Genomic DNA, 25,848 nt, shown 5'->3' on the forward strand with positions numbered 1-25,848 from the left:
AAAGGATGAAAGATAATTATACACAGAGACTCATGGTCTTGATCATGGCCTATGTTCTGGCTCCAAGGATATGGATGTAGAAGTGGGCTATTAAACATCTGTCACTATTTCTGCAAGTGGAAATTATTTCTTGGTGATGTAGCTTTTGTCCACCAGTTCTGTCCAGATATTACTCATGTACTCTAACGAAGGGTGGTCTGGCAGTGAGGCATATAGCAGTAAGGGAAGGATTGTGGCCAAAGCAATCTGTGCTATAGCCTGGACTGCAAAAAAGACCTTGCGATTACTTGTAATTACTAACATGGTTCCAGCTTGTGCTAATGCTGCACTGGCTCCTGACAGCACCAAAATCTTACAGGTGCAAAAATAGTACAAGATCATCCTCAACTTCTTTTGGCAAAACTTGGAATCAAAACTAAAACAGAGAAAAGAGGGGCACACTATCTATGTACATCACCCAGGTGATGGCTGGCCCCATTTTGATACTTCAGTGTTTAAATAGCCTTTTATTTCTAATGAAATATATAAAGCTTATCCCAATTATTCATTAGCCACTAATTAGGCCACTAATTCTGTTCCTCTGTTCCCCTTAGAGAAAGTCAGCTGGTGCCAGCTATCAAATTGCATATAGTAGAAGGAAAGTTCTTAAGTTACCTAGCAAATGTCAGTGTATGAAGTAGAATTTTTAGCTGTGGACAAAGTATCATTACCTTACAGTTAATGCAGTTTTATAGGAGTATGCTTTAGTTGTTATATCCAAAAATACAAAAATTGCAGCTGCATGAGTCAACATAAATACTCGAACTGTTAATGCATTAACACAAGTGACAGTACCAGATTGCAAAGCTTAGCATAAAATCACAAATAACTAAATATGGTGTAGAGTGTTGCTTCTCCAAGCAATCAAAAACCTTGCATAATATTATAGTGCAGCTGCTTAGTAGCTCATGCCATGTAATTTAGGTCTCCTTAATGGATAAGAAAAACTTTGAAGCAGTCTCTAATGAAATATCACTTTGGTCACAACAGTATTCTGAATAAGTTCTCTCTTAGGTTTTCTCTGTTTCCAAGCATATTCATGACAATCGAAGTAATGGTTTCTGTACTTTATTACGTGCATTTTCACTTTTATCATACAACGTGAAAAGTTAGTGTTATTCCATGCCCTTGTGCAGCTGTGTATATTTTAGAAGGGCAAACACTGGATGGTATGTGAATATTCATACCAGCAAATTAATAGTTTACACCCTCAGAAAAGTGCAAAAGAAAAGGACAATAAAAGTTTCTCCATTACAGCAATTAGACAATACTAGTACACTTGGCTTGTTGTGAGAGAAGATACCATCCTGGAAACAATCTTATTACCTGTCACATTCAGATCCAGAACCATAAAACTCTCATCTCCCCTTGTAATTTCTGACATGCTCAGTAGCCCTGGTAATTGAACTATACTCCTAGGACTTCTTTAGCATGCTGACATACCTTACCAGCTAACTACTGGCAATTAAAATCTGTAATGTGAATAGAAAAAAACATTAATTAATCAGCAGTATATTACATAAGTAACAAACAACAAAAATAGTGCTTTGGTGCAGAAGCCAAAATTTCAATAGAAAATGTTCCATTTAATGTATGCTAAAATAACAGGGTGTAAAGACCATTCTTAAAACTGGACTCTGGTATGTGTTCCCATACAGAAAATAAATCATGTGCATCTTCCTAGCATTCAGATGTGAAAAAACTGCCTGGAGCTATGATAGCAGCTGAATGCATCATTCTGTGAAGAATTAATATTTTCAGCAGCACTAACCAGAATTTTATGGAGATCAGATAAATCACTGCAATAAATATGAGCTACAGAAGAACAGACAGTATGTTTTCTTAATTTATCCATTCATCTATTCATAATATATATTGATCCATTGATGTTAAGACATATAAAACATTAAAAGAAACAGACACATGTCTGAGGCTGTAGAGCTTTTGTTTTGTTTTGACCATTAAATTCTAATAGATCCAAGATTAAATTATTCACTCCCATTTACAAAAATATGATATGAAAACATTCTGTTCTGGAATAAAACATAAATGGTAAATTAATTGCCTCACCAAGCCGTTGTGTAGCCTCTTTGAAAAATATGTTGAAACATACACTGTTCACAGAATACCCTGGAGATCAATGTGTTATGCTTAAGCAGTAATGAATTTTATGCTGGCCACTGCATGACCAGTCAGTTAAGTATTTTCTTAGTTAGACCCTTGAGAATTTAGCAAGTAATTAACAATCATGAAAGATGAGAAGATTCATCACGTGTAATACTCATTTTTCTAAGATATGTCATTATTCAGGTTTGTCATAAAGCAGCACCCATTATATTAAAAACTTATGCACTAAGGACTATAGGCTTAGGAAATAAATCTACAGAGGGACTGGAACACTGAAATACAAAATGCTGTAACAGCCACATTTCACAAGACCATGACAGTCTTGAGGTAGTCTGCCTATGCCCAGGTGCTTTTCAGAGGAGCTCTAATAGAAGAGTAAGCTGCCTTAAAACAAGAAACAAACAGGATTAGACATGGCAATCCAAATGAGTTACAAGAGGTGCTGAAGAGGATAATGGACCTACGAATCCTCAACAATACTCTAAATATAAATTGGAGCAAGGGCTTGAATTCACGTCTGAGTGCATTTTATAAACTGGAGCAGCTACAACAGAAGAAACCAAATCCTGTCTCTACACTGCCACACAAGGTGTGATCTTGAGGACAAATTCAGTCTATCCATATTTACCTAATGCTAACCTCCACCCACCCCACCTCCCCTTGTAAAAACATTACTTGATCATATTAGACAGAGAAGATATCTGGCACTCTTCCTACAAGTGCCCAAACATCACACCCCCAAGTTCAGACTACTTAACACGGGAAATGGGAACACCAGGTAGCAGAAAGATGAGGACACATCACAACCTTCTCTTTCCCTCCCTCCCTCCTTCTTTCCCTCCTTTGAAACAAGCTACTCTGATTTTATAACTTGGGAACTTAAGAGGCATGCTTATTGATTACATGATGCTATCATTCTTACATTTTATACTGTCTTGGTACACTTATGACAAAAAAATCTTAAATTGGTTAAAATGCAAAAAAGCCACTTTCTTGTACTACAAGTGATTAAACCAAAAAATATTGAAAATCCAAGAGAAGAAAGTAAAACTTTATAGGCAGCTGCTCTTTTCTTAAAATTAGCCCACCTTTTGGGGGGTTTGAAGTGATAACCCCCCCGCAAAATACTATTCATTTGGAAGGTAATACCTCCCATACATACAAAGCTACATAAAATGAAATTTGGTAGTGCAAGTAAAAGACTGTTTTCAGTCAGGGAAATGACCCTTGGACAATTACCTTCATTGCTTCCTCTGCTACTGTCATGCTGCCTCTTGAAAATCTGGACCATTGTTCAACCTATGGGTTCTGCTGTGCTGTTTCATAGGGAACCCCCGGGTTCAGTGAGAGCTGAGCCAGTTTTAGCCAAGTGCACAGAGCGGTTCACAAAGAGCGATTAATCTCCGAGCTGTTTGTCTCCTGTTTGATCCTTTTGATGAAAGTTACACAATAAAGGTGATGCTTAAGAAATCAGCTCAGACTAGAAAACTCATCCATTTTATGCCTCAGTTACATCAAAGAATGTACTGGAATGCAGCTAGTAACAGTCACCTTCACAGAAACACCCTGACAGCCTGACTTGAAATGGATAAGATCATCAGCCCGTTTCTCTAGAGAGATGAAAAGATATTCCCATGAAAATCAAGGTACTGACTTGAAGAAATCTCTGTTAACCAGTCTAGATGTTGCATGTTCAGTTGATGACCCAGGCACAAACTTACAAAGACCGATTAACAACCACCATTTAGGAAATGCATGGCAAGCACCTCACTTGGTTGCTCGTAATTGCCTGGTTATATTCACAAGCTGTTATACATTGACTGGCAGCATGCTGTCTTCCCAGGATTGCTCACTGAAATAATAGTCTTTGTTCCTACAGGCAGCATCACTGATGTAAAACAGACCTGGACAACGGGCCCACACGCTATGCCATAAATAAGGATGAGAGGGTTAGTCCTAAAGCCACTCTTCAGAGAAGCTGTATTGGGTCTGGCTGAGGTGGAGTTAATCTTCCCCATAGCAGCCCTCACAGTGCTGAGCTTTGTATTGGTAGCTAGAAAGGTGTTGATAACACACCAGGGTTTTGGCTACTGCTGAGCAGTGCTCAAACAGCATCAAGGCTGTCTCTCCAACATTTCCCCCTCACCCAGTAGGCTGGGGGTGGGCAACATCTTGGGAGGGGACATAGCAGGAACAGCTGACCGAAATGACCAAAGGGATATTCCATACCATATGATGTCAGCTCAGCAATAAAAGCTAAGAGAAAGGAGAAGGAAGAGGGGGCATTCATTATTTACGCTTGTCTTCCAGAGCAACCGCTATGCCTGCGAAGCCCTGATTCCCGGGAAGTGGCTGGACATTGCCTGCTGATGGGAAGTAGAGAACAAAGTCTTTGTTTTCCTTTTGCTTCCACGTGCAGCTTTTGCTTTTGCTTTTTTTATTAAAGTGCCCTTATCCTGACCCACGAGTTTTTTTCCACCTCATTTTCTCCCGCCTGTCCTGCTGAGGAGGGGAGTGATACAGTGGCTTTGAGGCACCTGGTGTCCAGCCAAGGTCAACCCACCACAGAATCGCAGTCAGGGAGCAGCAGTACAGGTGGAGGCTGAGCCAGGAACTGAGCTGACGTCGTGGATGGCCATGCCCTGTCCAACAGGCACCATCCCACAGGATCTCAGCACGGAGGGCAGAGCCAGTGGTCAGTAACAGGGTCCATGGACAGACAGGGCAAGTGAAGAGCAGTACTGGGGTCCAGCTGGGGTGTCACATCAGGAGTGGCAGGAGACAAGGCTGGGCACAGGCACACTCGCAGTGTAGCTCAGGGCCAGGCTTGGGTGCCCAGGGCTGAGTCGAAAAGGGCTCCTGGACCATGGAAAGGGGGATGCATAGGTGGGGGTCTCAGGTGAGGCTGCTCAGGGAAGTTAAGGACCTACGGGTGCACTCATGCACCTGGCCAGAACTATCCCTGGTGTCACTTTGGAGGCTGTGACTTTGAAAACGGTGAATTTCCTTAGCAGCTTTCAGCTTTCTGCTGTTTCTTGCTGAAAGGCCAATGGAGTTACAGGAAATGTACGCAAGGCATGAAAATTAAAAACAGACTCCAGGTCACGTGCTCCTGCAAAGTCTGATACATGAGACAAGTGGCCAGCGCGAGTTGCTGCTTTACTTTTTTTACCTGCTTAATGCAATATCTATAATGAAAATTTATGTACAGAAAACTTGGGAAATCCTACCACTAATTTTCATCAACCAGTTTACATATGCTTATGTTTTTTATACTTGAAAGTACCCTTGGTACAGGCCATTTGAAAGGTGACCAAGATTTTAGAAGGAACTAGGTTTTAAGCAAAAACTTGAGTAATGGTTGGCCCAAAGCAGAGCATGGACACTAGAAGGAAGGTTTTGGTTTTGGTAGAGAGCCAAGATGACCTGTTTGATCTTTCCCTTCCTTATCTCCTATGATCCTTCTTATCTGTAAGGGGGTGGAATGATACTTTAACATGTCATGTTTATTGGTTTCCTGAAAAAAATTGGTATGCATAATGTCTGTGTTTTGACCTGTCTACTGGTCTGAAAAAGAGGCAGCAGATTGCCCTGCTGCCCTCTACGTATCTCTTACCCTGAAGTTTTTCTTACCCTTTGCTGCCTGAAATAAGTACATCCTTTCTATATGAGAAAAATGTATGGATTACAAAGACCCTGCCTATCTTGTCAAAACAACAACATCTAGATCCATCTTACAGCCTTAGTTTTGACCCATAAACCTGTCACCTAGGTAGAAAAGAGGCCACATAGACATGAGTCTCTTCACCACCATCTACCTTGTCAAATGTATTTCATTATTTCCATTCTGACAAGACACATTAACAAACCCATAGTTCAGACTTGTTTACTATCTTTTTGATCAATAACTATATTCGATGTGGGTATTCATTGCCAGCCAGAGACAGGATAGATTAGAATAGAGAATATAAGTGTCTCTAATAAATTGCCTTGCAAACAGGAGTAATCTTGGAAACAGCATTAGGAAACCATTTTCTTCTGTTTCCAGAGAAAGTACCCTGTGTGGTATGTCAAAAAGGGAAAAAATGTGAAACAGCGCAAAGCAGTACATTTAAACTATAATTTTATTAAAAGAAATTACAAGAGTGCGTAAGATGTAGGCCACAAAAGGAGATTAGAAAAACTGATTTGTGAAAAATGAATTCTTTTCATCATCCTGTAGCTACATGAAGCAATATATTTAATCGACTGGATCTGAGAACCTAGATTTCTCCTCTTTTCCTACTCTCCTTTTAACTGCAGTGTTAGCCTTCTTTTATGAGGCCAAAGATGGCAGGGTACCAGCATAGCTATGAAGGAAATACCTTACCGTACATGTACTGTGAATAGGCTTCAGCCACTGCTGGGTGGCTGAGTCTTACCGGAATGAAAGGGAGAGGGCAGAAAAATACTCCTGTATTCTAGGTTATACAGTAAGGATTCTCACCCAGAAGATTTGTGAATAAGCACCACAGGGGCCATTGTGAGGGCACAGGAAACCTAAAATAGGCCAAAATTAAAGCATAGCAAGTTACAGGTTCCTTAATGAAAGAAGAATCCAAGGAATAAGAAAAAACACTCTGTCTTTTTTTGTGAGACCATTCCACCAACTAAAACTAAATACAACCCCCCTTCTTCAAAATCAAGAAGTGGAGAGACAAGTAAACAAATATATTTCAAACCAGTTGGGCAAGCTCGTATTGGCAAGGGGTCTGTATCGTGAGGAAGCCTGAACCTCTGATCCATAGCAAGGATCATGATTTCTGTGTGGAAAGTGGAGAGAAAGAATGTTCCAAGTCCTGGAAATTGCAATTTAATAAAACATCAAAATAAATAATGTTATATTCAATTGTCCCTAAGCTCTTTCTTTTAGGAGTTATAGAAGCAGCATGTTTCCTGATTAATATAATGTAAAAAGTCAGTAATTATATATTTCAGTAGCTTTACATTTGAAGTTGTCGCTTTCAGGTTTCAGTGTCAGCCAGCCGCTGAGATACAAGCAGCATTCACCTTTCTGAGCTACCATTTCAAACCCTTTCCTGCATCAGATTACAGATGGCTTATATTTTTAAGACCTTCTTTATCATCATAAATTGTCATTTTGTCATAATTCTCATAAATACTTCTTTTATTAGTGATAGTAAAGTACTGTAGGGAGCATTAAAGGAGATGCTGAGGAAAGTTATGGTACTGTCAATGCGGGAACCGAAAGGAGATGGGGGAGACCCTACAGGGGTAGGCACAGGGATTGCAGAGATGGGTATGCTTCCTGTGGAAGGGAAGAAGAGTGCAAAACTGTATGAAAGACTTCATTTTTCAGTTGTCCAACTATTCATTGGACAACTTTATCTGTAACCAGCAGAGCCAGATTCAGAAGTTCGCTCAGACGTTCTCTGCTATCCACTAGCTGGTGAAAGAGAACATTGGTGCTCTCTTATATCTATTTTACTTTAAAGTGTGTTACCTTCTGATATTAATTGTTACATAGGAAAGATGGATTTGTCATTAAAGCACTACACTAACTCCATGTTTAAGTTCCCAGCTGCACCACTGATTTTCTGTATCCTGTGAGCAGGTAGCCCAAGCTTCACTACTTAAGAATCAGATCAAATTTCACTTTTGCCCTGGTGTAGATGGAGAAAAACATGTTAGCATAAGATCTTGCCTAAAATGAAATATAATTGATGAGATCCAATAGGTTTAAATCATCTAACTTACCCTATGTGCAAACCACAGCATGGTTAAGGTTGATGTTACATTAGGTTTGGCCCATATTGGCCAAGCCTGATCCAGGTCAAACTCACTCAAAATTAAGCCTTAGGCACATACTTTAAAAGCCCAAGAACAATGCTCAGCAAATCTGTGTGTGTTTTGAAAAAGAAAAGAAAAGAATTTTGAGTCAATTCCAAGCATTATTTTTTTAATTTCCCTCACTGGAGTCACAAGTGAAAAAAGCACCTAAGGTAACAAGAAAATTTTCATCAAACCCAAACAAGGCATTTTCTCTTCCTTTATTCTTTAGCATATTTGTAAGGTTATTACTACTATTAGTCAAAATAAATTTTGTTAAATGCAGTAATGAAACATGGTTTTGGAATATATAATTAAAACAGCACTTTGAAAACACCAGAACAAAGCATTTTCATTTTTCAGAAAGAATCTCCATTTCACAAACACTTTCAATCAAACCAAAACTGCAGTTTTCCTGCAAAAGTACTGTTTGCCTAATACCTGCACTTTTCAGCACTCTTAGGCCAGGCTGGAGAGAGGGAGCCCTTCCACGGGGTACAGGTAACATCAAGGTCCCCATGAGCTCCTCCCACCATGAAGAACAGGCAGTGAAGTGATTAGCTCTAGAGACCAGGCTTGTGCTGGAGGATCAAGCTAGCATAACCTGCCCCAGACCACATACTTCTACATACACATGCATGTTTGTGTGTACAAGCATGTGCATGCTTGCACAAACACCCCCACACATGTATCATATATACACACACACACGTACTTGCACTTATATGATTGTTATTGCTCTAGCCTTATTTGCAGTGAAGAGCATGACAGAAGAATATAGTGCCAGGAAACATAGTGATATCTGAGAATAAAGTCCTCTCTACTACCAATAGACGCAGCAGAAGTAGATTATCTTGCATGAGTTTCCATGGTAAACTACATTAATGAAAAATGCCTCATTTCTGAATTGCATCACAAGAGAGCAATTGTAATGGAAGTAACAATGAGATATGTAGGTGATAATATTCTTCCTCCTCAATGTAGCAGAATGGGAGGAACATATCCCTGTTGTGCAGTAAACGCCAATAGGTGTAGCCAAAGTGTTTATTGTTCTGAAGCCCTCAGGAAATTTGGGTAAAAACTAAAGCCAATTTTTCTATTGGATCATTCAGTGAAATGAATGTTCATTATAACACGGAGAAATGAAACCATGTAAGGCCATTTTAAATTTAAATATATTTTAGCAAATAGAGCAAGGACTGCTGCATTATTCTCTCAGTAGGGTGTGAGCTGCTGTATCAGTTAGCATCTGTTCTTCTCAATTCCTCCAGTCAAAATGCGATGATTTAGTAAATACGCAAAAAGCCGTACTTCTGCAAATTATCATTTTTCCTGAGGTGTTTGTTTCTAGTTCATATACAGTAGATGGCACTGGTGGAATAAGAAGTTATGATACATGGCAACTTGTAGAAGCTCTACAGCCGCCAGCATTTCCACCATCTTTCAGTAGGGAGACACCATTGCTCAATGTTACTGTTCTCTGGCCTTTCTTTTGCAGAGGGCCTAAAGGAACAGTAAGCATGTGACAATTTTTACTCTTCACTCAGAGTGATTACAGTTGGAACTACCTCCCAGTTCACAGAATCACAGAATGGCTGAGGTCAGAAGGGACCTCTGGATTATCTAGTCTAATGGTCCCCAGAACAGGGTCAGTTAGAACAGGTTGCTCAGCACCATGTCTAATCAGGGTTTGAATGTCTGCAAGGATGGAGACCCCACAGCCTACCTGGGCAACCTGTCCCTGTGTTCAGTCAGCCTTACAGGAAACTAGTGTTTTCTTACGAATTTCCCCTATTTCAATTTGTGTCCATTGTCTCTTGTCTTGTCACTGGACACCACTGAAAAAAGCCTAGCTCCTTCTTCTTTGCATCCTCCCTTCAAGTATTTATAGAATCATAGAATCATAGAGTCAGAATTGTTTAGGTTGGAAAAGGCCTTTAAGATCATCAAGTCCAAACATCAACCTAACACTACCAAGTGCACCACTAAACCAATTAAGGGTACAGTAATTAAATTTCATGTTTCTTGGCTTGGTGACTGGATTATTTTTTAATGAAAGTAAAACTAGGAATCATTTAGGTTGGAAAGGACCTCTAAGATCATCAGTCCAACCATCAACCCAACACCACCATGGCCAATAAACCATGTCCCAAAGTGCCACGTCTACCCGTTTTTTTAACACTTCCAGGGATGGTGACTCCACCACCTCTCTGGGCAGCGTCTTCCAATGCTTGACTACCCTTTCTGTGAAGAAATTTTTCCTAATATCCAATCTAAATCTCCCCTGACACAGCTTGAGCCCATTTCCTCTTGTCGCTAACTACTTGGGAGAAGAGACCAACACCCACCCACCTCACTACAACCTCCTTTCAGGTAGTTGTAGAGAGCGATAAGGTCTCCCCTCAGCCTCCTCCAGGCTAAACAACCCCAGTTCCCTCAGCCATTCCTCATAAGGCCTGTGCTCCAGACCCTTCACCAGCTTCGTTGCCCTTCTCTGCACACGCTCCAGCACCTCAATGTCTTTCTTGTATTGAGGGGTCCAAAACTGGACACAGTATTCCAGGTATGGCCTCACCAGCGCCGAGTGCAGGGGGGACAATCACCTCCCTGCTCCTGCTGGCCACACTATTCCTGATCCAAGCCAGGATGCTGTTGGCCTTCCTGACCACCTGGGCACATTGCTGGCTCATGTTCAGCCGGCTGTCAACCAACACCCCCAGGTCCTTTTCTGCCGGGCAGCTTCCCAGCCACTCTTCCCCAAGCCTGTAGCGTTGCATGGGGTTGTTGTAACAGAAGTGCAGGACCCAGCACTTGGCCCTGTTGAACCTCACACAACTGGCCTCGGCCCATCGGTCCAGCCTGTCCAGGTCCCTCCGCAGGGCCATCCTACCCTCGAGCAGACCGACACTCCCACACATTGTGTCTAAGCAGGGAAGGAGGGGGTGCCTGTGGTAATTCAGAAGAAAGGTGTAATTTATTTTACCCAATGTAAGCTGTATAAAAATCAGTGCTTCAGTCTGTCAGGACACTGTGTGGGCCAGTGGCTGCATGGACATTTAACAAAATTTATACACATTGATGAGATCCCCCCTAAGCCTTCTGTTCTCCCGGCTGCAGTCCCAGTTCTCCTAGCTTCTTCTCACATGTCAGATGCTCCAACCCCATAATCATCTTTGAGGCCTTTTGCTGGACTAACTCCAGTATATCCATGTGTCTCTTGTTCTGAAGAGCCTGGAACTGGACCCAGCACTCTAGATGCTGACTGGAGGGGAAGGATCCCCTTTGATATGCTGGCAATGCTTTTCTTAATGTAGCCCAGGGGGCTTTCAGCTTTCTTTGTTGCAAGAGCATATTGTCTACCAGGACCTCCAGGTTCTTCTCTGCAAAGCTGCTTCCAGACACTTAGCCTGCAGTCTATATTGGTGCATGGGATAATTTCTTTCCAGGTGTAGGACTCTGCGTTTGCCTTTGTTGAACATCACGAGATCCTGTTTTCCCATTTCTCCAGTCTGTTGAGGTCCCTCTTGAATGGCAGCACAACCATCATGTCTAATAACCAATCCTCCAGGTTTTTTATCATCTGCAAATCTGCTGAAGCTGCATTCTGTCCCACCATCCAGGCTATTAATGAAGATGTTGCACAGTATTAGCCCTACTATCGCTGGTGGTACACTACCAGTCTTCAGGCAGACATTGTACTACTGATCACAACCCTTGGAGACTGGCATTTAAGCCAGGTTTCAGGCCACCTTATTGTTCATTTATCTAGTCTGTACTTCATCATCTCATCTACAAGGGTGTTACAGAAAACAGATCTTTAAAGCCTTGTTAAAGTCAAGATAAACAACAACTACCACTCTCTCCTTGTCCACCAAGCCAGTCAACTCATCATAGAAGGCTATCAGGCTCATGACGTATGATTTCTACTTCATAGGTCCATGCTGACTACTCCAAATCACCTTCTTGTCCTTAATATGTTAGGAAATGTTTTCCAGGATTAAGGTGAGGCCATTTTGCAGGATTGAGGTAAGGCCATCCAGCCTGAGTTCCCTGGATTCTCTTTCTTGCCCTTCTTGAAGACACAAGTGACATCTGCTTTCTTTCAGTCTCCAGGAACCTGTAGGAAACCTGGAGAAGGAACCTCGGGCACTCCACCATCTCATGAGCGCTGCAGCTAAGGCAACCCCTAATCTTCACATCCCCAAGAAATTATTTCTTGTTTGTGAATATCAGATCCAGCAGAGCATCTCCTCTCATCAGCTCTGTGATCACCTGTGTTAGGAAGTTGTCATAAAGGCACTCCAGAAACCACCTCAATTCTTTATGCCATGCTGTGTTGTCCTCCCAGAAGATATCAGGGTGTTTAAAGTCCACAATGAGAATTTGGGCTTATGAACAAAAGCTTTATTCCAGGTCTCTGAAGAAAGACTCATCTACTACTTCTTCTTGATCTATAACAGACACCCACCATAATGTCACCCATGTTGGTCTGCCTACCAGTCCTGACACATAACCTCCCATCTGGCTCACCATCCATTCCAAGGCAGAGCTCCATGCACTCCAGCTGCTCTCTCTCATACAGGGCAACTCCACCTCCTTGCCATCCTGGCCTTTCCTTTCCAAAGAGCCTCCACCCATCCATTGCATCCACTGCATCCAGTTGTGTGAGCTATCCCACCACTCTTTCATGATCCCAATGAAGTTGTAGCCCTACAGCTGCACCCAAACGTCTAATTCCTCCTGTTTGTTCTCCATGCCATTTGCATTTAGCGTACAGGCACCTGGTTGTGCTGGTATCTCCAGGAAAAATGTGAAAGGTTGTCCCCTTCCCCCTGATGATGCTGGGGAGAGGTGGTCAGACATCTCTGCAGGGAGGTCTCAGCCAGGGCTGGCCCCCTCCCCCTGGCAGCTACTTTTAAGCTGAGGCTGGGCCCTGCCTGAGCTATCACCCCCGCTGCATCACAAACATGCCCCTGCCTGGCCCCAGGCCCCACCAGTCCAGACCTGGACCCTGGCCTGTGGACTGACTTCCCAGCTTGACCCTGCCCCTGCCTCATCCTGGCAGCCCCCCCAGACTACCCTGCTCCCTGCCTGGGGCGGTGGGACAGGCCCTAGCTGGGGAAACCCTGACCCGCCAGCCCCATGGGGAGCCCCTCCCCCCCCCCCCCCCCGATTCTAGGTCCTCAGTCCCCATGCAGCCACTGGCCCTGACAGACTGAAGCACTGATTTTTATACAGCTTACACTGGGTAAAATAAATTCAATTACACCTTTCTTCTGAATTACCACAGGCACCCCCTCCTTCCCTGCTTAGACGCAACATCTCAAAATAAGAACAAAGCACGTTTCTTTGGTTTTAACATATTTTTCTTATTTCACCATGCATGAAACACGAAATATTTACTAAAGGAGCATTCAGATATTTTTACACTGCTGAGAGATTGCTGGGGCACTGATACAGTTTGAAGTGATCACAGCTGAAAGAAACGTGATGTGTGTTTTAGAAGAAACCTCCTATGGCAGCTTCAGAAAGGCTGTGGTTTGTCAGGTAGGCACATGGGCTTCCCTAGGATGCCAGTTATTTTGATGCCATTGTCCTGATAATGACTACCACTGGCCAAATGCTACAAAGACAAGGCTACAAAAATCAAGGAAAAATCCTTTGACTGAAGTCCAGACTGACTGCTGAGTAAAAAAAGTCTGTCCAATGCCCTCACAAGGCTGTATTAAGGAGGGATATAAAGTTATTTAAGGTACTGAGACAGAAGAAAGAACATGGATGGTGAATTTCCTTTAGTGTCACTCTAAAGCTAGAAGACCTTCTTTGGTGTTAACAACATATGCTGGAGATCTCAAATTTTATTTAATTTTATTTATTCAACTTCTATTGAAAAAGGTTTTTTTCCTTTAGGAGACAAGGTAAATCCCCAGAACAGTTACATAAGGTTAGCTGCTGCTTGGAAACTTCTGCAGTACTCACCCTGGACCTTAAATCCTAGTTCTGAATTTTCCAGCTTTTATTAGCGCTTTAAATATTGCAGCCCAACCGATTTGTTTTTATTCCAGTTTTAGGTTTAATAGTGGTGTTAAAAAAGTGAAGCCAAATGGAACCTTTTACTTCCAAGTACACTTTAAAAGCATTTTGATAGAAGACGACCTTAAACAAGTTACAACTTTCTGTTGACATGCCACACGTGAATAAAAGAACAGAGCCAGAGTGATTTCCTAGCTACCTGGATAAAACTCAGTTGTGATTGTCAAGTGTTCTTAAGAGTAAGAAGTTATATAGTTAGCCTAGGGAAGGGGAAAAAGGGCACTTTTCTGTACCAGAGGACAGCTGCTAATTCTTGTATATGCACTAACACTTTAAGGTTTTTTTCCATGCATTATACATGTGCCACACTAGCTTGGAATAATTTCCATTCAGCTTTTGCACAGGATGCACAATTGACAGGTCTGGGAAATCATTCCTAGGTCTTTATTCTCTGCTGGACTTTGGGACTGCACAGTCTCATCTTCCACTTCATTGTATGTCACTGTGTTGAGCGAAGAAGTGGGCAACCTATTGGCTTCCTTAACACTCTGGTGCCAAGTAACACATGTATTGTTTCCCCAAACACTGTTTTGGCAGTTACTTCATGAACATCTGCTGCCCACAGCCAGGAACAGCCTAGCTTCCCCTGCAACTGATGGTAGCAGCAGGCAGTTTGTGTCTTCACCTTCTTCTGAAAGTTCAGCTCCCTCTATCAGCTTGAGGTCTACAGCTTAGGGCAGTGAAGAGCAACTACCACAGAAAAGGTGAGAGCAGAGCAGTTGTGGGCAGTGTAGCAGTGTAAAATGAAAAATGATGTTTCGCTGACCTCCTCCAATGCTTCAGTCCATTCTCCTGGAGAGAGTCCAAGTTTTCAGAATTCATGGGAATAGCTGGCATTGCAAAAGGCCTGATAGGAGTAACAAAGTATGTTAAAATTTTTACCTAAGCCTTGCCGAAAAAATGATGAGTTGTGAAAAGGAAAGAAAATGGCAAATGACAGTGGAGAAAAAAATAAATTTAACTGGACTTCTATTGTAACAACACAAAAGGCAGCTAGCTTCTCTGAACTCTGGTTTAACAATGTCAGGAGTGATGCAGAGTTAAAAAGAACAAGAAAATGGCATTAACTATAGCCTAGTCCCATTCTTACAGTGATAGATAGCTGGCCCCCATCCAAGGCATTCACACAGAGCTACAGAATCCCCTCCTCCTCAGAACCAAAACACACAGTAGGGATGTTTGGTGATACAGATGAGAAGTGAGCAAAAGCAGGAAAATAGCTTGAGGTATTCTAAATTCTTCTCCAAAATATATACCCAGCAGGGATGAATATGAATCATCAGTCAGAAAGGCACATAAATGATCATCCTCCCTGTGCTGGTTTTGTTTCACTTGCTTTTAAATTTGTTGAAGGATTGTTTTGTTTTGTTTTGTTTTAAGCACCAGAGCCATTATTTTCAGTATGCTCACTTCTTGGGTTGCATTCAGCCTTCAGAATTTTCTGAAATACAAGCTATATGAAACAAGTCATTCTTTGTTCACCCTCATAAATCATCATACAACAAAATCATTGCCCCTACTGCCTGCAGGTGACTGACTGAAAAAATGAGTTCTGACACTGAAAAGATTATGACAAAGAATAGGGCACTAAAATGTTCTGCTTAAGAAAACAGAGCCTGATGTGGAAAAAGAAAAGGTTAGCTTCCTCCCAATTAACTTTTGGGGCACAGAACTCTAGCTCATCAATTTGAAGCTGACGCTTCATGTCAACAATTTATAAATTAAAGTAGGATTCATCTCTTCTGAGAAGCAGGAACGAGAGTTATACAGGAGCTGAGCTTCAGATCTCTGCATTTTTTCATCTATGCCATCTACAGAGTAGGATGGCGTGTCGTAGTAGTACAGAGTATTCACCATCTGCTGTTGGCTGAACTCTCACCAGGACTGAGTTTCTAGCTACTAGATCCCTGCATCTCAAGAGTGCTGCGACATCTTGGTAGCTCATTTGTCTTAAGCAATGTGATATTCAATACTCCATCACCTAGAAATTATCCACAGAATTTAAGTGAGCTCCAAAATGCTGAGTCAGGTGCCTGCCTGGGTTATACAAGCTTTGCAACAGCCAATCCACTGAGTGGAGCAATATTTAAACTGTACCATGAGCAATGCCAAGTGAGAGGAATGCAGAATTTTGCAGAACTTAGGTTTTGAATGCAGGCATATGATCAGATGTGAAACAGATTCAGAGATGAAAACCATCTTTTGCACTGAAGTACCTAAATTATGCACATGCAGGCCTGCAATGTCTTACCTATAAATTCTACATCTCGATGAGATAGCTAGTCTCCACTTATACTCAAAGGAGAGAGGTAAGCAATCCCAGAAAGATTAATTTGTCTACTTTTAGGTATCTATCTTGAGATGAAACAAGTCACAATTCTAGGCATTCCTACAGGTAGTTTCTAGACAACTATTCAGATATAGACTTCTGTATTCATAGAATCATAGAATGATTCGGGTTGGAAGGGACCTTTAGAGGTCACCTAGCCCAACCCCCCTGCAATGAGCAGAGACATCTTCAACCAGATCAGGTTGCTCAGAGCCCCATCCAACCTGACCTTGAATGTTTCCAAGGATGGGGTATCTACAGCCTCTCTGGGCAACATTTCAACAGATGACTCTCATTGCCATTGGCTTGTCAGGTTGAAAAGATGGCCATGAAACAATTTGCCTGACTTCAGGAACAGATTAATTATAAGAACATTTACCAGATCAATAGGACACTTGAGTTTCATTTTTCCCACAGCAACCAGGGTTCAGGTTTGTAACTGCCTATGGGCAAAAGCGAACTTTAACCCCTCACCTCTTAGTACAGGTGGGCCACTGTTCAAGCAAGTAACAGGGAGTAACCAAGTGGCAATACCACTGAACTGCAATCACAGGCAGCTGGGTTCCTGTCAGCACTTCCCTGAGTGAAGCAGTCATGATTAAAAAAGAGCAACAAAACTTAAAGCCAGATCTAGGTCCTCTGTTTCCTTGGCAAAAAACAGTGCTTGCCAGCAAGACTCCTAGCACACCCTTTTGGCCTCACTGACTTCTGAATTCTTTGCTTCCCCTGAAGAATGAAGAGTGCCTTTTTCACAACCAGAGGGTTAAGTTCTGCATTGGCTGGGCTGCATACCTCTCAGGCACGCAAGCAACTATGTCATTGACCAGAAAATAGGCTTGCCTATTCTGCTTCTGTCTGATGATTTTGAAATATGGCAATACTGACTGTTAATTTGTTAGGTATAACTAGAAAATGCTTAGAAAGACTGCAGTCTTCAGGGACCTTAGACTGTAACTCCCAAAGAAGCCCAGGCAGGGAATAAGTTCCCAAATGTTCAGTTCAACCACAGTAGCAGTACTCTTAACCGTGCAGAATAGATAAACTTTAGGCACATAATTCTTTTTCAGTAGAAAACTGGAGGATCTGTTGCTTTTTAGGCACAGAGATGATTGAACAGTTTTGGGGGTTTGGGTGTTTTTTGTAATTTTTCTATTAAAATTAGACACCTATGTTCTTTCAAAATAGTTTTTTAGCCACCTAGGCAATATTTTCAGGTTTTTCCCTTACTGCAATATTTGTACTTTGTTGTATTAAATTTCATCTCATTCCCCCTGTTCTATTCTCAAGGTTATCTAATTTTTGCTGTATGACATCCTAGTTCTCTTTGTATCAACAGTGCGACCCAGTTCCATATCAGATATCATTAGCTCAATCCTACTTCTCATGCCAAAATCATTAAAGAAAATACTAAGATCCACTCCAAGGCTGATTCATTAAAAATGCTTCTAGTAGTTCCCTTCAACCATTACATCTTTTTTGCAACATTGCCTATTTTCATCTTCACTTTAAACACCTCCCTAACTATCTTCAAGTTCGTACCTCTGTCTTATTAATGAGCACTTTCCTACGGGCATCTTTTCAGATGCTTTACTCTTAAATTAGTCTGTCTCAGTTGGATTACTCCCATTTAACTTCAGATGTTTTTAGGGTGGTCATCTACAGCTGAGCTAGTCACCCCTGGCTAACTTTACAGTCAATGGAGAGAAATAAGCTCTTGTAGGTGTGATTCATCTGACTTGTTTTAGACATTTGCTTTAGGATGGGATGAATCATACCCTAAAAGGAAATATTTTTTGGCATTGCTAAAAAAGGAGCATGGGGTGACTAGTTTAGAAATAGATGTCTCCAGAGCAGACACGTGCATTTAGTCAGATGAATCCCATAATTCGTTACCAAACAAATTAGATTTCATATATCTCTGCTTTATAAAATCTAGTATCCAATAATTTAATTCAGTTATTCCAATATAAACTTCATTTGGCAAAACTTATTGTATTTTACACCATTTTCATTTACCATTATGACATAAATTATTCTTTCCATCATAGTTTTATCTTGCATACTGTTGATGTTACACTAGTAGGTCTGTTGTTGCTTAATACTTTCACCCTGAGTAAATTAACCTCATATGTTTTGCTTCTATCTTCCATTTTCTGTGCACTCTTTCTGATCTTTACTTCATTAATCCTTATTTATTATTCTATGTTTATTTATACATAATTATATAATATATAATACTTATCTTCTTGTCTTTATACTTGTGTCATGGTTTAACCCCAGCCAGCAACTAAGCACCACGCAGCCGCTTGCTCACTCTCCCTGCCGCGGTGGGATGGGGGAGAGAATCGGAAGGGTAAGAGTGAGAAAAACTGCTGGGTTGTGGTAAGAACAGATTAATAATTGAAATAAAATAAAGTAAAATAGTAGTAGTAATAATAACAATATAATAATAATAGTAATAATAATATACAAAGCAAGTGATGCACAATGCAATTGCTCACCACCTGCCAACCGATACCCAGACAGAGTTTATATACTGAGCATGACGTCATATGGTATGGAATAGCCCTTTGGTCAGTTTGGATCAGCTGTCCTGGCTGTGCCCCCTCCCAGGTTCTTGTGCCCCTGGCAGAGCATGGGAAGCTGAAAAGTCCTTGACTAGCATAAGCAGTACTTAGCAACAGCTAAACCATCAGTGTGTTATCAACATTCTTCTCATTCTAAATCCAAAACACAGCACTATGCCAGCTACTAGGAAGAAAATTAACTCTATCCCAGCCAAAACCAGGACTTGTGTTTTACATTTTCTAGTAAAGTGCTGGATATTCTAAAAGCTAAGCCCAACCAATGCCAGAAGTTTGGAACACAAGAGAGTCATTACTAAATATGTTTTGAAAGGATACACTGTTCATATATAATTCCTCAGTTGTGTGTCTTTAGAATCAAAATTCAAATAACTAGTAAGGGTAATAAATGCAGTTAAGCATTCATTTTACGTTCAGTGAATCACAACAGTTATAAAAATCTGTAAACATGAAAAAGGGAGAATGTGAAATTACTCAGTAACACATGACCCCAGAGGAGTAAGCAATCTCCACTACCCCACTCCTCTTTAATGTGAAGCCTCTTTGCAAACAGATGCACGAGAAAATGATCTCTCTCATGCTTAGTCAATTAATTTCAAATTGACTTTATTAATACCAAATAGGTATCCTTATTAACAACACATATTATCAATGTGTAAATATCACTAGATTGCCATATTTATCAGAAATAATAAACTGCAAACATTTAGCATAACATTAAGATCATTAATAGACTATAGCAGGGTGGGTTTTTTTATACTCTGAACAGTCAAGAATCATGCATAATGTAACAGCATATTTTGCAGCTGGTAACAGCAGGCCAGATTGCAAGAGATATTTTAAATGTGTTTTTATTAACAAGAGAAAAAGGCCTTTCAACTGATCTGAAGCAATTTCTGAGAGAAAAGCTGAAGAGGCTATCATTATAAAATGTAATGGTAAATGGAGAATCCTGGCAGAGAATGTCCTAGGAAACTGTTTTCCCCAGTATTTGATCCATATTTACTGAGGACCTGATCCAAAGCTCATTTGAAAGTCAGCTGAAAAGCTCCTGCTGAAGCCAATGGATTTCAGACCAGGGCTGGAGTGCAAGAATAAGGTAGTTGAAATTATCCACAGAGGTTTGGACTCGAGATGAAAAGTAAATGATGTTCGAGATCCTGTATATGTTAAAATGAGAGATGAGACTGAACTGCAAATTTTGATACGATGGGGAGTTCTTTTGGATTTCTTTCCCATTCAACCACACCCAATGGCCCTCAAGGCTTTGGATCTGTAGTTTGATTCAGAAGCATTACAGAAATAGATGGTAGGTATGCAGTGCAGCATCTGGAGGCTTCTATAGACCCACCAATAAATCTTAATTCAGATATCAGACCCCATTATTAAATACTATGGGTTAATACTATAAATAACTCTTTAACAATACAGGGATAAAAAATTTATACAGGAAATCAGATGACCAGAAAACATTGGTAGTGAGAACATTCACACTCAAGAATTGTGTCAGAGCTTCCTATGAGCAAAATCAGAGAAGCCATGTAAGAGTGAGACAGTTTTGTATTATCAGTAGATTCACTCATCTACCTTATACAGACTAATATAATTCAGTATTGATAATATCTTATAATATATATTAAGTTGATTTTATATCAGACTTCAAATAATAAAAGAAGAATTATGCTTCGCAGCAGTAGTTCACTACGGAACCAGTGCTCATGCTGGGGTTTAAACTTAGGCAAATTAGTTAAGATTTGCCCACAATAGGTTAACTACCTAATAATGATATTTTGGGTAAAATGTACATTTTGAATTCAAACTTTTACTCCCTCATTTTCATTTGTTTTTCTCCCTCAGTTATTATTGTCATAATTATTGCTAATACATTTCATATTATTGAAGATATGAATTCTTAATGTACTATCTGCATTGCATTATTCTTTATATGCTTATTGTATCATATATTTAAGATTTTAAGTAAAAAATTAAAAATCCGTTACAGTGAGAGGCTTTTGTCAGGGGCTGGCTCCTGGAACTCTCTTTGGGAGGATCTCATGCCTGAGAACTGACATGTAGTTTCTGGTGTCAAAGGAGACAGGCTTTGTTAAATTAGGATTCAGCTTCTGTTACTGCAAATCTCTAAAATAAGTCTGGGGATCTAGGGATGTCTATTTTTCTTCCTGTTGACTATAAAGAAGCCCAGAACAAGTAGCTCAGATGTAGATAACGAGCTATGTGTGCTCAGTTACATGAACCCCACTTCCAGTGATGTAAATTTACCACTGTCTGTTGTCTGATGGTCTTCTCAGAAGGGGTGATATAAATCCCATACAAAACTCTACTCCACAGCTTCAGGAGCAGTTCCAGCAGAGGGGAAAAGGAATAACCAGGACACTTTGTGCACTGCAATATTTTGCAATTCTACCTATCTGAAAAGGTACCATCATTTCCAGAGTGACATCGCTTGCCTTGAGAAATTGTAAATTCTGAGACAACCAGGATAAGCAGGAACTTCCTAAAGGGGTGCAATCTTTGCCAAAGGTAAGGCATATTAAAAGAGGCACTCACTCTACATAGTCTGTCAATAACAAGAAAACTGCCTGGAGCTTGAGAAAAGGTATGAAAGGAGTATCAGGCAGATAACTGTCAAACAAAGAGTTTGTGTGGTGGTTAAGCAAGACAACAGTTTTGTCCATAACGCTGTGTAAGAACAACACTTGTGAGCACGGTATGTTTTGCCTCCCATTCATTTACTCTACACGCAACAGCTTCCCGGTGCTCTTGCCCGTGTGTCCCCAGGTATGCTGATCAAGCTGCATTCACACTGACAGACTGGTCTGCATGACTCACAAATTTAGTCTTGACAGTTTGCCCTCAAGCCGCTCATTCGCCCCAACACATCATGTAGACGTACTTGGTCATGGTCTGGAAATGAATGGCTGTTGGAAATGCTACACCTTGGCAGTGTTCCCACTGCAGAGAGAAAATCCCTAGCCTTTTTAGGAGCTGTGTAGGAATAAATGATTGTGACCCAGAGCTTTAGATCTAAATCAGACCTAAACTTAAAGGAGGGCAATAGCAAATTTACAGCTTAGTCTCTTCTGTAACTTTAAGAATATTTAGCAGTGTGACTTGCTTAGCACCGTGCTATATAGTTGAGAGTCAGCAACATAAATGTATTTGAAGGCTCATTCAGCAGCACTGTCAAAATAGCTTTTCTGTTGCTGGTACGAACAAACAAGCACTTGTTCTTTTCTGTTTCTTTTTTCTTTCCTTTGTTTTTTGGGGGGAGGGTGGTGCTTAGTCTTTAATTTAGAGTACGATAAAGGGCCTGGACAACATTTTCTGGATTGCTGTTAATTCAGAGTGGAACTGAGAGCTAGTTATAGCCCTTGTGACTTTAACCAGCTGTTGTGATTGAAGCAGAGACCTTCCTAATTCATTCTTCATCATCCTATAGATGTTTTTGTTTGACCTAATTATGTGTGACTGCAGGAGTCAGTCTTTCTTAATGTACTTGAATTGTGTGCTAGGAAAAACATTACACGAGCTTTGAACATAAGGTGTTCCAGACAGGCAATCTATAGAGCCTTTTATTTGCTTGCTCTGTGTATCACTGGTGGTTTAAAAACTATACAAAGAACAATACAATTTTTTTAAAAAATCAAACTTGGTTATTTCTGGATAAGCTTAGTGCTGTAAGGTCTAAAACAGAAGATAGGGGCACTCTGTCAGCATCTGTTGTGTAGCAAGGTAGTTAAATCGAAGAAATCATTAAGCAGACAGACCATAGCAGCTTGGCAGCTTTTGTATAATGTTCGAAATGTTTTCTAGTAAAAAGAGCCATACTGTAAAGCAGGAGAAGGTCAGGATGTACAATGATACGGGTAATGAGCTATCATCCAAATTAAAGATGCAGCCTGCAATATGGGACTGAAGAAGACACGACAGTGCTCTACCCAGCATCCTATAATGGGATAAATGGTAAAATCACACTCAGCTCCACTTGTGCCAAAATATGTTGCATGGATGGTAGGAGGGTAGTATCCAGCTTTTCTGTTACTCACTCACTGGAGAGATGAGGACTCAGACTGCATTGTAGATATCTAAAGTGGAGTCAGAAGAATCCTCCCATCCTTGTTACATGGTCTCCCATTGCTCCTTCTCTCTCCAAGGTGCTCCCCCTTCTTTCACAATTAAACTCACTTTTCTGATTAGTTATCTGATAGTGCGAAAGTACCACACTCCTCGGACAGCTTGCTTTTCCACATTTCTTGGAGCGATGAAGAAATTTTACATGTCTATAAAGACACATGAAAGTTTACTGTGGTCATTTCTATTGAATCAAAATCTGGGAACCCTTGGCAAACGTTTTGTTTAGGGATAAGTCAAAATACTTTCATGTATAATATATTTCCTTGTACTCATTTACTATGTATTTTATTCTTCCTGTAGACTATAGCAACAAAATTGTCCACCAATGCACATCCTTTCCCTTAAACAATGTGAGGATGACTTTGCTTATATTCAGCTTCTATCGGTGGTTGCAGCAGCCAATCCTCACCAAATGCAATAGCAGATATTCTGCCTCTTGGGCAGCTTTTGTATGCTGTTTTGTTATTTATGATCCACATACCATGCTGGGGGAGGACCCCTGTTCTATTTATAAGTGCAAGCAAAATTCTGCTGTTAAATTCTGCTGATCCCTCAGCACTTCTGTAGTTGTGTTCACAAACAGGCAATCAAATCCGTCAGCAATGTATACAAACTAGCCCTTTGCAGCAAATATATGTATAAAATATATGAAACACCAGAATCCTTTTGTGGTAACCATCTTGGTTTTATGCAGATGGTAAAGGTGCCTTCTGTGTTCAGCATTACCTTTTCAGAAGTCACCTACAGATTGTTTCCTGCTTACTGCTTCCCTTAATATCACCACCCCTATGGCAATAAATGAGGAACCTGCTGTTCTAGATATGCTATGCATAATGCCTTCTAGCAAAGAGTTAGTTTGGATTCACTGCTGACAGTTTTGACTGTGTATCTGTGAGGGCCTTCACCTGCCACTACTGAAGGGAATTAACAAAATGCAGCACAGGTCAGTGAGAGGGAAGACACAGGCAGGCACTTCAGCCATCGCAAAGCTTTTGTTTTGGTATTCTAACACACCAGGATCACTCTTCTGTCTTAGGAACAAGAAACATTTGCTGCCATGGGTGTTCTGTTTTTCTGAAGGTATCAGTGCACTTTTGCAGCTCTATAACACAGCTACCACTGGAAAATAATTTTGTTGCTAGGGTATCTCAACTGTAGCACTGTTTGTACTGTTGAGCACCCCCACACACCCCCCAACTATTCCCTTTCTTGCTTCTCTGCAGCATGGCTAACTGGGCAAGTCTGTTGTCCTAGACGACCACTACAAAGACTTTCCTACTATTCAGCTGGATTAGCTCCAATGTCTACCTATGAGGAAGAATCTGGTGGCAGATTAATCTGATTCTGCTGCTAAGAAGATAATATATACACTGCTGTAAATACAATTTTACCTAACTATGCTCCTTGCCACCATCTAGTGGGTGGCTGGACATTTTGTTTATCCCTATAAATTACTGGGTTATATCTTGGGACAAGCCGCAGGAATACTTTGCATATGTGCCATACCTAAATGTACTAGTCAAAAATAGCTTCACTGCTAGCTGGTTCAATAATGTATAGATCTGCTACATGTTTTCATCATAGGTATACTGCTAAAAGTCAAATATGACAATTCTTTGTCTGTATTTAGTTTATCAAAGCTGTCTCTGAAAACCTCAGTGGGCATAGGAATGTATGCACTGTTTTTAGATGGAGCTGGACTTGCCTCAAATGTACCTTTTATAACAAAACGTATTGCATATGGACCAAACATATGTAAATGTATATACAAAGAGAAACCAAATCATGATGCCTTACTCAAATCTACTTCTGACCTCAAACTATTCTCTGGCTTTTCATACATTTGTGCCTAAGTTCCCCTACAGCCCTTCTGGACTTCTACAAAACCGAAAGCTTAACAAGACAGAAAAAAACCTGGATGCAGTCTTAAGAATATACTTACTGTGCAAGTAACTGTTTTGCTCTGCAGTCCAGCCACAAGCCTGTTCTCCTGTTACACCAACAAGCACTATCCCTACGGCAGAAGATCTTCAGCTGGGTCTAGCAATAAAAATCCAATCCTCCAAAATCAGTCAGTTGTGTAACAGACATTGAGTACGGAGAGACACAAAACCCACTCTCTTGCAATGAAGAAGCTTAAAATCTCTAATGTAAAAATGCCAAAGTCACAAAAACTGCAGTGTACTGTATGCATACAACAGAAAAGAATAGCAGGCCAATGCTCAAAAATAACAATGAAGTTATCAGACAATTGATTAAAAAGCTGCTCTTATTCCCCTCCAAGCAGGTTTCCAGAGAAGATGTTTTGAGTAGTCATTACAGTCACTTACTCATATATATATATCTGTAAAAATGTATGTATGTGTGTGCATGTCTGTGTATAAATAGGTCTACACACATGCATACATTTACATACACTTCATCTGCTATCACCTACTTTACCTGTTTGGTACCTTATTCTGCTGTAAATTACACGCCTGAAGTACTGTCCCCCTCCGATAAGCTATGCCTTCTCTCCTTCTTCTCAGCTTTGTGAAAGCAGTACAGGTAGGGATTACTCTGTTCATGTCATACATTAATATAGCTCGATACCAATAAAATAACTGATTTTTTTTTTTTTCAGCCTTATTTTTATGTATATAATCTTTGCTGATTTAGGATTTTGCTTGACTAACACGGGGCTGAACTCGG

Source organism: Pelecanus crispus, chromosome 1 (assembly GCF_030463565.1).
Source record: "Pelecanus crispus isolate bPelCri1 chromosome 1, bPelCri1.pri, whole genome shotgun sequence".
In the NCBI taxonomy this organism is placed as follows: domain Eukaryota; kingdom Metazoa; phylum Chordata; class Aves; order Pelecaniformes; family Pelecanidae; genus Pelecanus; species Pelecanus crispus.